Raw genomic sequence first — 14,140 nt, 5'->3', positions numbered from 1 at the left:
AGAGAGGGCTGGGCCAGCCGTCCAGACTGTGCCCACCCTCGCCAAGCCCTGGCACTCTGTTCTGGAATCTTGGGGCTTCCTCTTGGATCCAGAGCTTCCCACCGTGCTTGTCCCTGAGATCTAGCTGGGCTCCTGCTTCTCAAGAGTGTTCAGGACTATTGAGGAAGGGACAAGCCCACAGTAGTCCCATGGTCCCAGCAAGGCCAGTGCAGAGGGAGCCCCGCCTTGCCCTGCGGGAGCCCAGACATGAGCCCTGCTGTGCCCTGGAGATGCCAGGAAGGCTCAGGAGAGCCCTTGCACCCCACTCTTGGCTACTGCCCATCCTGGTGGATCCCAAGCGGCACAGCCCTCGGGCAGTCTGCCCTGATTTCCCAGCCCACACGCCGTGTCCAGTGCACTGTACTCCCCAGGGGCCTTGGGCGGCCAACGTCCTCTCTGCGGACTCTCCTTCTGGAGGCTCTGTTGTTCCCTGCAGCCTGTGCAGTGTGACACCAGCCAGGACAAAGACACAGAGAGGCAGCTGTGTGGCCCCTTCTGTCGCACAGAGGCCGAGCCCCAGGGAAGCAGAATGGGGGCTCCTGGGATAGTCCACCCGCAGCCGAGGCGGGGGCAGGAGCTGCCGGCCCACGGTGCATGGCCCATGCTCTTCTCTGAACTCCTATTCTGATGTGGCAGTGAAAGCATCACTCAGCACAGTTATTTGCGAGGTGAAGACTGTGACCTCGGCTGTAAATGGAGAGCAAAACACACACACACCACTTGCTGCTGACCTAACTTTCCTGAGCCTCTGCCTCGCGGGGTCTCGCACACTGGCCATTCCCTGAGCCTCCCAGTGGAGCCGGTCACCGTGTCCAGGGAAGACCCTCCATAGGGCCATTTCTTCTGGACCAGGCTAGCGACTCCATTTCTTCATATGCTGCTCACGTTCACACACACTTTGTCATTTAGCCCATGATGCTATCGTTAGAAGAGTTTCACTGTCTTTGTTTTATAGCTGTGGAGACTGGACTCAGGAATCCTAAGCGGCTTGAGGTCAGGTCTGGAATACAGCAAGGGGCGCGGTAGGAACCCGAGACCCGCAGCCCTGACGCTGGGCCCCCGCCTTCTCTCACTCTCCCGGGCCCACCACTAACGGGGTCGGAGAATCCAGGCACGGACGCCAAGAGCACTCTCCCCGAGTAACAGAATACCGTGACTCACTTGTTGGTGACCCCAACCAGACAGAGTTTTCCCACCAGAACTGTGAAAGGTGCCTTCACCTGGCTGACAAGCTTGGGGCAGGGGTGCAGAGGGGAGTGGGAGCAGGCAGGGCCTGTCCTCACTGCACTCAGCTACTTCCTAGAAGGTGGACTCTGCCCTGTGATTTGGGGTTCAGGAAACATGGGTGCCTTATGCCCAAGTAGGATTGTTACCCACAAGGTCTTCTGGACACCAAGGCCCCCAAGCCCATCAAGAACGGGCCTGCGTGGCCCCTGCCCGGCAGAAGCAATGAGGTCTGGCGGGAGAGCCAAGGCCGTGGGACCAGCAGAGCGAGGTTCCCGGCCAGCGGCTGGGTGACGGTGGGCCAGTGGTTTTAGTCCCCTGAGGCTGTCAAGTTGGGATGATAATACCTGTCTCCCAGAAAGGATTAAATGAGATAAGGAAAGTGTCCAGCACAAAGTAAGCAAAAATAAACTTTTTTTTTTTTTTTGCTGGTTATAATTCTAACCGATATGACAGTGAAGTGCCAGGTAATGTGTATGAGTCAAGCCTTAGGAAATACAAGATCTGTTTAATGAGATTAGATATCTGCTCTGAGAATGCTTGGAATTTTATGCATTTGAGATCAGCAAGTTCAAGTGAGTACACATTATGGAATGTTTGCTTTTTTCCAAACCAGCCCACGCAGAGATAAGTAATCGTTTAAGAATATATTGGGATTCTGAGTCCAGAAGATACATTTCTCAGCCCCACCAGACCCTGGAACCCACAGGGAGGCGTTGGTATCTGCTCACCAGCGAGGTTTCGGGGCATCTGCCTTTGAGAGCAGGTCCCACCGGGCTGATTTTCTCCTTGGAGTTCCCAGACGTCTGCATCCGGCCCTTGCAGGGGGCCAGCAATGGGCTCCTTGGCAGTAGAGGGAGGTCGTATTGTGTCCTCTGTCTTTGTCTGTCGCAGCCTGGCTCCCTGGGGCAGGAGGAGGGAGAGGCAAAGGGTCCCCCTGTGTGTCCAGGACGGGGACCATGGCCCAGCGTGGCTGCTCCTGCCCAGATCTCGGAGAAGTGGTTGGGCCAGAAGTGCTTAGCAGAGGAGTGGGGGGCTTGGGTGGTGGTCTGAGACCTGTGGAAAATAGGTTGTGCTCACCGTCCTTCCCATCCTCTGCCCCACTGGTAGACTTGGGGCAAATCCCCTTCAAATGCACATGTGGGGTGGCCTGCACAGGACAGCAGCGACCACAGGACTCCCTGGGCCTGACCACGAAGCTGGGAGGAGGGAACCTCACAGGCTCTGCCTGATGAGTGAACCAGCTCAAGTCCTGGGGACGGAGGCTCATCCATTCACTGATTTCAATCATTTCCTTCCTCTAACAGACATTTCCCAAACACTCATTGTGACGGGACCTAGATATGAGTGAGTAAAAATAAATCACACACTGCCCCTGAGCCTAGGAACTCAGACTCAGTGAGGAAGGCAGAAAAACAAATACATACTCAGACATGAATGTAACAGCGGAGTTTTGTGCTACTTTGCAAAATGAGTGAAGGAGGAATAACCCCGTCTGGGAGGACTGGGGAGACTTCACGGGGGGCGGGTGGCGGGAGAAAAAACTGAGTCTGGGGCTGCATGGAAGGCTGCAGAGCTGCGCCATCTGGGGGGCTTCACATCCTGCGGTTCTCACCCGGACCGAGGGTGCAGCCTGGCTGGGGAGGAGACGAGAGACGCAGAGGAGTCGGAATCGGGACACTTTTGTAAACCTCGCTGGGGAGCCGGCTCCCTGCTCCCGAGGAAGGGCTGCAGCCAGAGCCAGTGGCACAGATGTGCATTTCCCGCTGAGCACGCAGGCCACAGTGGGGGCCAGTGGCCGGTGGGTGGGCTGGGGCACCCAGGGGTGCATCTGGTGGGGAGGAAGCCTTATGAAAAATGTTTTAGCTAAGAAACAGCTCACATGTTGACTCTATACTTTGTCTTTAGATATGAAATTTGGATGTGTGGGTCTAACACTTTATCAAAAATAAAGAATACAGTTTATTTTATTTTTCTAGTTGGAAAGCCTTTTGGCTCTGAGCACCTGAGGAAATGAAGGAGAGACACCAAGCTGTTACTCTGATAGACCACATGAAAATCTCACTCATTTAGAACACAAGGGACCAGACAATGGATTTTGAATTAATTAGGTTTGCAATGTGTGAATGTATTGCTCAGAAATATAGGACATCCTATTGGCTGAGGAATCCCCATTCATTCTATTAACTGATACAATGTTTTTGTTACTGAATGTTCAGGCACTTGTCCCCGAGGCTGCGTCAGAAGATTGAGGACAAGTGGACTGAGGAGAAGGAAAGGGAGGCTGGCAAATGAGGAGGATGGAGACTCTCTTCTTAAAGTGCCATTGTCCTAGCTGTAAGCAGAAACACAGAGCTTTCAAAGGGAGGGATTTCAGCTCCAGCTATTGCTGTTTAACTATAGCTGATGGTTCTGATGCGTCCAATCTCCAGCTAAGACAATCTGTGACCTCCACCCAGACAGTTCCCTTAAGCCATCTCCTATGGTACAAAGGACCCTCCCCTGCCCCTCTGATTACTGGCCTCAGGCAGGGATGTAGATTTTAATTCCCAAAAAAGAGTAGAAGGAGTTTTAAAGGGACAACTCATAAAACATTTTACCGGTTTTCAGGCCATTCCCTCTGTTACCTTTTAAGTAAACTGGTAATGACAATGGCATTTCCTATATTTTGGGACAAATGATAGGTGTTTTGGGAAACATATCATTCAGCTCTTTTGGTTATATCATGAAATTCATTGGGTTTTTGCCTGTTGTCATAGCCTTAGTTTGTATCTTGGCAGCTACTGAATTCTATACTTTAAGAATGTTTTCCTTTCCTTTTTAAATCCTGGCCAATCTGATGGTTAACTGGATATCCTTGACCTTAGGTTATTGATTCCTAGCGATTCATTATTATTATTTTTTTCACTTCCAGATCTTTCATCCTTCCTTCAAAAGTGGCTTGTGCTCATCAGAGAGTGCTTGGCTTCTTCGTCTTTCCTTTGCAAAGAACTTGCAATTTGCATCCATTTCTAACTGACGCTATCACTCTGGCAGGTTTCCAGGACACTGGGCCTCATTCAGGTGTGTTCTGGCAGCCTCAGAAGACACCTCTCACTGTCAGTTTTGGCTGCTACAGTGTGACTTGTTGCGCGTGTGGATAGATATATGAGTAATTAGCGTGTCTGTGCTTATTAACCTTTTCTTCCTGTGTTGGAGTCAGCTTTACCCAAGGCTCTGAGATGATTAGACTGCAACGATATGCCCAACACAGCAAGGAGGAGAGTGTAGCGCTGTCAGAAGTGGAACAGTGATGTGTAGAGAGCAGAGTGGTGTGTGGTAAAGAACGCTTGGAGTCAGGGGATGTGTGCTGGTTTTCTATTTTCTGACTGTCTTCTAGAATCTGAAGGAAGGAGGGAGAGGAAAACACCAAGGCAGAATACAAGGTGGTTGATCTTCATCCCTTATTTTTTAAGGTAACCGATGGATTGGGAACATTTGAACAGGGCTTACAAAGTCAGAGGAAAGGATTTGAGAGAGGGAACGAGACGGAAGATGCAGTGGAAGATCAGAGTTGAAATGCGAAAGGGCCTGTGTCCAGAGGCTGGGCAGGAAGACACACCTGCCCTTGGGATGGGAGAGAAGAGAGAATTAGTCTGTACGAAGAGAAAACTGATGTTAAGGTTTATGTTTCTTTACCTTCTTTAAAATCCAGGCTACTTGATCACTTTATCAATTTCTCCTGAATCTGCTTTCAAACACTTAACTCAAAAATAAGTGACGTTTTGATGATTTCCTCGCTGTGGGCTAGTGGCTTTCATCACGGGCCAGGCCCCTCCTCCTGCCCTAGAATGGCCTCTTCCCATTTTACCCAGGGCTGGAGGAGCAGGGATGGTTCCCTCGAAGTCCTCTGTGGGTACCAGTGGCCCAGTGGATTCAGAAAGGAGAAACCAGGCTGGCCTCTTAGCCTGAAGAGAGCAGGATTCTGATTGTTGTTGACAAACATTGTACATTCAGATGCAAATTCCCCACGCTTTTTCACAGCCTAAAAATAATGTCTTCTGAAAGCAGAGAAAGAAAATCGATGAAAATATTGATTACATGTGCACGCTCGAGCCATCCCTGGGAAAGCACCATGGCCTGCTCAAGTACACAGGACGAGGATTTCAGTCTGCACAATGACATCGTGGGGCACAGCTCACCGGGCCTCAGTTTCCCTCCTTGGTGGAGGGAGAGATGTACAGCTCTGTGGGGACGTGAACAGACACTCCTGTTTGCATATCGTTAACTGGATCATCTTGAGCCTCCTTCCAGCAACAGGAAACTGTGAATTCTGACTCAAATTTAGTCAGAGAACAAACGTTGCTTAAATTTTCCAGTACCTGTGACTGATGGACAGAAACGAGCCCTCCTTCTGGCACCAAACACCATATACTCTTCACCAGCCTTCCTCCTCCTCCTCCTCATCACCGTAGCTGGCATTTCCAGCCGTCAGTCAGCAGCCGTGCCAGGGCTCCCCAGCACTGCCCACACACTGCTAAGCAAACTGCCTGGCGCCACTGGACGGCCCCGCCATGCTCCCCTTGCCTGCCTCACTGTCCCTGTCTGCCGTCCAGCGACCTCCCTGCAAGAGGCGTCTTGTTGCCTCATGCCAAGTACCCACGGAAGGACGTCCTGAGTCTGTGCAGATGTGCCACAGGCCTCATAAGCCACCAGCCAGGAGGAGGGTGTGCCAGGCCGTGGGGGGACCTGGCGCGAGGCAGAAGAGCGACCCCTCCCCCTACCAGTGCCCATCTTGGTTAGCTTGCCCCTAGTTGTTTTACTTGTTTCCCGGCTCACGTTTCCAGCAAAGATCTCTGCCTGTGCCCGGCTGTACCTCTGGCCACAGTGGATCCCTCTCAAGCCCTCTTCCTTACTCCCAGTCCTCAGGTCAGCCAGAACCCTTCGCTCCTTCCTGCTCCCAGACAAAAGCTCCGTCTGTGTGAACAGATGAGCATGGCTCCCAGGGGACTGCACTGTCTACACTGGCAGCAGCCAGGGAGGCTCCAAAGACTTGTAGCACACAAGGCAAAGAGCTGGTAGTCCTCAGAGTTCCTTAAAGATGAATAAGTTGTTTCCCAGTCAAACAATTGTAAAACCTGCACAGACAAGGTTATTTAAGGGACGGTGTAATTAGGAGTCTCCCAGAAAATTCTGAATACTGAGTTGATGCAGCAGCTAAAAACCCTGACTGGTCTGGGAGGGAACTGGCTTAAAGAATGCTTGGAAAACAGGATCCTTTGGACACAGGAAGCCATAAGATAAGACCGATGACATTGACAACATGTGATAATTCCACTACATGCCAGATATTGTAGGAGGTGCCTTGTGTACGTTAACACTAATCTTTATAAAGCTGTAGCACAGATGTGGCCATCTTCACATGGAGCCGACGACGTTCACTCTCAGTGCTGGGACTTGCCCAAACACACACAGTCAGCAAAGGGTGTCAACATGATTCCGACCCAGTTCTGATAGGCTACAAAGCTCCGTGCTTGTCACATGGCCTCGTGCCAGGGACATGTCCAATCAATCCAGAGCCCTTTCCTAGCCCTGGTCATTCCTTCCGAGGTCCGTGTGGCCCATGTCCAGTAAGAACAAGATTCACAGCAAAATTACTGATTCCTCTTGCCTCTTTCTAAGTTTTGGTCCTCTGGAATTTTGTTTCCAGATGTCCACAGCTTTGAGTTTTGTACTTTATCCCCTCCCGCAAATTTTGCCCGTTTGCCTGAGGACACATTTGCCTTCTCTGGTTGGACTCTTGATGAGCCACCTTCAGGAATGTTCCAGATCCCCTCTGGGTCCTGGGGGCCCAGCCTGGCATCGGACACCTTGGCCTCCAGCCCACCTGGATTCGCTACCTTAGAGGGTCCTGCAGTCTCAGGAGGCAGCTGAGTGTGAGGTTGGATTCCGTCCAGAAGCATCTATAAGTGGGAAAACATAGAGCAGCCAGAGCTTTGCATGGAAGCACTGTGGGATGGGACAGGGGGACCGATCATCCGGGTGTGTCCTGTCCCCAGGCAGCAATCTGGGTGGGGACCCCCGGGGGACAGGGGAGGTGTCACTGGGCAGTGGTCTGGGCCATCATGGCTGCAGTTTTCTGTCTTATCAACCGCTTGGCCCACTTGTGCTCCAGGTAGGCTCCACTGTCCAGGTTGTGGCCAAGACGGATGTCCTTGCTATGCATTTGTAGGTATATGGCCACCGCACAGCCTATGATGTATGAATGGCTCACGTGGAATCGGACCTCCTAAACACTTAACTTTCAGTTTGTGCAGTTTGCCGAGTACAAGCAGAGAAGAGCAGCTATTTCAGAACACACCAATAAAATTGCTCACAGAATGAAAGAACCTCTGGTCCTCTTGATTTACATCTGCACACACTGCTGTTTGTCAAACAGACTCAGAGGTTCTCATGGAATTTCATGCTATAAATAAAATGGGCATATTTGCCCAGGGAGTTTACCTGCTTCCATCCCCCACTTTTGATAATTAGCGTGGCAGAATCAACGCAGTGGAAACCGAGGGCCTGCCCGCGTGAGGGGTGGTGGGGCTCCCCTTCCGTTCAACCTCGGTGCGTGTCCTGGACAGCAGGCCCTCAGGTAACTAGGTAGAGGTGATTTGGGTAGCTATTTGTCAACAGCTGATAGATTATTATTTCAAAAATAATGCAGGGAATACCCATGTTCTCTGTGGCTACAATGGGAAGAACCCAATCATATTTTTGCAACAGTTGAGGATAAAAGTTTCAGTTCAACAGTTTCCCTGCAGCAGCGGAGGCGTCTGCCAGTGAGGACAGCTGAGCCGGGTGTTTATGTGACGAGTCTACTGTGGCTTCTGCATTTGGACGTGATGACCTCAAAGGCCACTTTGATCTTTGAGATGCTCTGATCTTTTTCTCGTCACATTCCACAGGACGGAGCACAAGGAAGAGCAAGAAGTGAGCCAGCGTGCTGTGATTTGTTTTTGCATAAGCGGAGCTCCATTGAGGAAGGAGAAAGCAAATTATTTATATATACACACATTAACTTAATAAATTCATAACACCATGAAGGAAATTTGCAAGTCGTCCATAATCTCACCATCCTCACATAACAACCATTTTCATATCCTTATAATCATGTAAAACCTGCCATTCTCAGAACCTGGTTTTTGTGTGGCTATAATCACGGCACACAGAAGGTTTAGTAAGAGACAGATTCTTTGAACTCACATTCAGATTATCGGGAATAGAATGATCCCCAGGGTCTTACTGCCTGTAGGAAGTCACGATAACAAATACAGCATTTGCTTACAAATGTATATAAATGATGAAATTTTGCACACACAGTTATGAATAAATAACGTTCATCCTTAGATGTGTCAATTTCCTGCTAGTGATCTTTCTTGGCCTCATGCTGTCTGCTGCGCATTTTCATAAACCAGTGGTCCATACACAGGCTTCAGAGAAATTGTGAAACATTTGAAATTGTACACAAATGTTTGCCAGGATGTCTGTGTGCTGTTTTTTGGGGAGGGAAAAAGATCACTTTCTCAAAGGTGGCCATGACTCCTAACCGTTTAAACACTATTGCATCCAGAACAAAGCCCAGACTTCTCAGGCGGCCTGTACAGCACCTCTGCACACACGCCATGCCCTGGCTTTCATCTGCATCCTCAATCTGCTTTCTATTTCTCATTTGTGCAGATACATTGTATTGATTAGCAGTATCCAAAGCTCATTATCATGCCTTTCGCGAGACTAAGTTATAATTTAATCACCACATTTTGGCACAGATCTTGGTGGAATCCATTGTTCGGGGACTGTGATTTTGCCTTGGAATTTACAAAACATTCCTGTTTCTTCATCTGACAGAAACGGTTGACATATCTTCCGCATGTACTCTAGGTCAGGCTTGACCAGAATTCTCTGGGGAATGGATTTTGGAAAGGAAAAAAAAGTATAACAGTGGGTAACCATGCAGATGGCTGGGGTTTACATTATAGCCTTAGAAAAACGAATGAGATTCAGGGTGCAATTCAAACCTAAGTATAAAGTAACTGCACGGTGATGAATCTGTGTGTATGTGTGATTGTGTGTTTGCACATGCTTTTACACATGTGCAAATTGGTGGTAGGGTTGTGTGGAAAAGGACAAGCAAAATCAGAGTGGCAGGACTTGGGAGGAAGCAGGGGCTGGGTGTCGGACGTCTGCATCCACCACTAACGCCTAGCAGTGCACTGTACACGCGGGCACCAGGTCTGTGGAATTGGTTTCATAGGTGCGAACAGAATTTATTGCTGGTAGGAAAGAAATTAAAGTCCAAGAATTGAATTAGGAACTAAGAAATGATGAGGAGCCATCTAATGGGCAATTTTTTAGCCCATAGTCTCCTATTTCTACATAAGCCCGCTCCTTTGTCCCCTAGCTTTACACAAGTCTAAAGACTACTTCCTAGGACTAATACGCTACAGTTAGTCAAATGCTAATATTTACTGACGGTTCTAATTTGTTGTCCTAAGGAAGGGTCCTGCACGCTGGTGGTTGGCAGTGCCAGGTGCACCCTGCAGGTGAGGATGCCGAGGGCTGGTGTCCTGCTGGCTGTCTCAGCATCTCTTTTTGAACCCGGGCTTTAGAGAAGGCTCTTGTGTCATTGACTGGTAAGTTAAGATAATACAATAAAAGTATAAACATAATGCAAAAAGAGGGACACATCCTTTGCTTCTGGGATACTATAGAGAAAGCCTTAGAAAGGCCCTTATACATATGATGGAGCCTGAGCTATTTTTAAGCAAAATGGTCTCTCTTTTTTTTTTTTTTTTTGAGACAGAGTCTTGCTCTGGCTAGAGTGCAGTGGTGCCATGGTAGCTCACAGCAACCTCAAACTCCTGGGCTCAAGAAATCCTCCTGTCTCAGCCTCCCGAGTAGCTGGGACTACAGACATGAGGTGGGAGGATTGCAAAGTGGTCTCTAACTATTTGAGAGAAGGATGCTGTTCCAGACAGAGGAATGGTCTGAGCAAAATTAGGGTGGCTAGAAGCTGGAACAAGTATTGGGAAAGTGGGGTACGGAGCTGTAGGAAAAAGGTGAGCTCAGTCTGGTTAATGTTTGTAAACCCAGGGTCTGCAGTTCCCATGTTCCCAAGGTCCCCGTCTTCTGGGGATTTCCATTCTTTAAGATCCAAACACAGTGACTCAAGCTTGAAGCCACATCCCTTGTGGAGTTCCCGCATGACTTCTGAGGATGCTCTTACGCTCACGGCCACCTCTTGGATTCCTGAGCACCTGGTCCCTGCCCATAGCTACCGTCTCACCTCGTTTTCTCGGTTCCTTGAACGCCACCAACACAAGTTTTGATGGAACGGACTTTGTTGACAGTTTGGTTGTCACAAAGAGGTGCTATGTGCCAGCAGAGAGCAGGCAACAGTTTACAATGGGCTGCTGGAAACCCCGTCCCAGTCATCCCCAACCTTCCTTCATGGCGGAGAGATAGAGGGGCCTGTTTAGTCATGTAGGATCATGATCACATGGCCAGAAAATCACCGAGAAACCCAACAGTGGTTTCTCCGCTGCTCCTCAGGGCCTTTCCGACGCAGTCACAAAATCAGCAAAAATACACATAGAACCAGGGAGGCCGAGGGAAAATGACAGCCAGACGTACAGCTCTTGGGAACCCATTGTGTGCCAGGCGCTGGGTTTCTCCGTGGGCATAGGGAAATAGATCAGATATGGGTAATAATCACTGCCGAGCGTTCAAGGGGAGGGCAGTAGCTTCTTGTTCCAACTCTACAAAAAAATGACCCAAAGAAAGCGTATGGCTGGTAGCAATCTTTCAGAGCAGCCCTGTTCTCTTTCCTCATCAGACACACATCTAGGGGTGTTTCCTCTCCACGTGGCTTTAGGGTACATCAGCGAGCACGACTGTAGTGCTGGCACAAACTGCAGTCAGTCTACCTAATAATTTGTGGCATCAGAAATGTGCAGGAGATCAACCAAAGGAGAAGACAAACAAAACGACGTACACCCGCTGCGTGGTCTCACGAGGGTCACGTTGCCGGGCTCTTGGAAGATGCACAACATGCACAGGCGTTCAGGCGCCTCCCTCGTCCTGCCCCCGCTTGGTGTGAAAGAACGAGAAGCAGATGCTAACTGCACACGCTCATTTTCCTCTGAGATCGTGGATCTGCTTTCGCTCTTCCCAGTTCACCCTTTGGTGAAGGAAACAAGGAGAAAGGCGCTCATACTGGGAGCTCCTCTGACCTCCGGCCAGTGTGTTTCACCGCTGCAACTGCTCCGTAGAGGTTGGTGTTGTTCTCGACATTTTACCATTTTATCACTTAGGAAACCAAAGTTTAGAAACTGCAGAAAGTGGGAGAAACAACATTCAAACTCTGGACTGTCTTCATCACAAGGCAAAGCCCTTTCACAATCCTATGACACTTTCTTACTTGCCTCACAAGTAATTGAAGTTTTATAATACATAATATTTATCGAGTCCTTACCGTGTGTGCTCCTGTGTAGACTGTAGCTCCTCAGTCATCTCAGGAGGGAGGGTTTATAAACTGCTGTACCAACAACTACTTTACAGATACGGGAATTACACCCCAAAGCAGAATTAAGTAACTTGCTTAAGGTGACACAGTTAGTAAGTGGTAGAGTTAGCATCTGAAGTAGGCAATGGGTCCATCTTTTTAACTGGTACACTGTACAATCTCCCTTTGATTTTTGCCTCAAATCTTCTTGGTCTGGTCACAAGTTGCCTCTCTATTGACAAATTGCAGCAATTATCTAGAGTTTTCTGCCCTGGATTTTTAATATAATTTATGCAAAACCCTTAGTCTGTTGCTGAAGATAACATATTTGCCACTTGGAAAATGAAGTAGGAATCCATTCTTTAAAAATATGAGCTGCAAAGAGCAAATCCTAAATCTTTTCTTCCGGCATCCATCGATGCAAGACTTCAGACCAGAGGGGACCCTATTTATAAATCTTGTTTATGGTGCCCTATTTCTCGTATCTGCTGGCATTCCCTGGTTGGATAGAATTCCCAGATGGATTTGACTTCTTTTTCTTCACCATTCCTCAAGTCAGAGAGTGACAGCACAAATTGAATGTGAGCGGCGATTGGAAGGATCCTCATTTCGTGTAATTTATAAACAGAGCGTCTGAATGGCCCACTGATTTAATTACAGGATGTGGAAGTGGGTGAGACACGACACACCACTGACAGCTGACGGAGACCTCCACTGTATGCCCCTGTTTTCGTCTCCTGAAATCGTTCAGACAGATCTCGGGGGGGATTTTGATGTGCCAACAGTAAACAGACACTTTTCTTTAACTGCCAGTAATTACCAGGTAATTTTGGTGGAAACTTGTGTCAATATAACATGATCTCTCTTCCTGTCTGTCTTTCCTTCTTTTTCCTTTTTTCTCCCCACTTATAGCCTTTCAAGACTGCTGTTAGCACGGAAACCGAGAGGAACAGAAAACTTCTCTCTTGTAAGGTATTTTCTGAGGATGCAGTTTCTTCTTCATTTGCAGCATGTGGCATTTCTGAGCAGGGTGCTGATGGGCCCAGACCAGCCCTGTGCGGGGGGAGATTGTCCACCCAGAAGGGAAATGTGCCCTCTGCATCCAAAGATACCGCCAGTCGTGCTCGCAGGACCGCTTTTCCAGTTTGGTGGCTGAACTTTCAGAAGATGTGATTCAGGACGGAAACCTATGGTAACTTTATGCCATTTTTTACATGGGCCTCTACCTGGGAGGTTCTGCCCAGTGGACTGAGGAGTTGATTTCAGATTGTGAAAAACAAAAGAACAAAACCTCATCTCACCCTGGAAACTATAGCGTCCCCTCCTCCCCGGCTCACCTGGCCTCCTGCAACACCTCTGACCAGATGCTCAGGTCGGGGCTGGGCCAGTTCTCCACCACACGGGGCTGGGCCGGGGACCTCAGCCCAGGGGCTCTTCACTCTGGGCTTCAATCCAGCCAGAAGGACATAGCTACATGGATAACCTATGGATCAATACCTCCATGGGCACTGGTGGTCCTGGATGAAAGTGTCACTGAAGCACTGGCATGACATAGTGGGGGGACTTCCTCACCCCGTCCTGCACTGTATTTGCAGAATCTCCAGTGCAACCGACAGGCTCCCTCCGCTGCGCTAGTTGCCTTCCTTCCACCATCAACTCCAACGTGAGCATGTGACCTTTCCCCTCTCCTTAAGCACACGGGTCCCCCTAGGTGGCCTCTGTAGGCCAGTGTGGATCAAGTCCTCTGAAAAGTGGCTGCATTTCCTTGCACTCGCTAGGCTGCTCTGCCAACATCACTGTGCATCAGTGTGTGTCACACCCACCCTTCCCCAGGCCTCCCTCCTGCCCCCGGGGAGGATCTCACAGCAACACGTAGGGTGCATCCAAAGCACCCCGCATGAAGCTCGCTGTCCTGCTTGGTGAACCCCGTTATCTTCTCATTCTTCAAGGTACGACTGGAGCCTTCCATCCTCCCAGAAGCTTGTCCTAAGCTCTCAACCCACAGTGCTTAGCAACAGCATCTGCCACCATCACCAAGTTCTGTCCTCACAATAACGCCGTGACATAGGTACCGCTATTATTCCTATTTTGTGGATAAGAAAATCGAGGCTCAAAACGGTTATGATTTGCATAAATTTCGTATTCAGTTCTAATAAAAAATAATAAGCATTAAGTGTCTATTGTATGCCTTAGAGTGGACCAAGGTCTTCATGTATATTATCTCACTTAATTCTTTACAATCCCACGAGCTAGGCACTGCTTTAGCCTCATGCTGCAGACAGAGAAGCTGAGGCTAAAAGAGATGTGAGGGAAGAGCAGGATTTGAACCTTAACTCTTACAGTGTGGCT

This window comes from Lemur catta, chromosome 4, assembly GCF_020740605.2.
Source record: "Lemur catta isolate mLemCat1 chromosome 4, mLemCat1.pri, whole genome shotgun sequence".
Taxonomy (NCBI): Eukaryota; Metazoa; Chordata; class Mammalia; order Primates; family Lemuridae; genus Lemur; species Lemur catta.
This window is presented reverse-complemented; position numbering follows the sequence as displayed.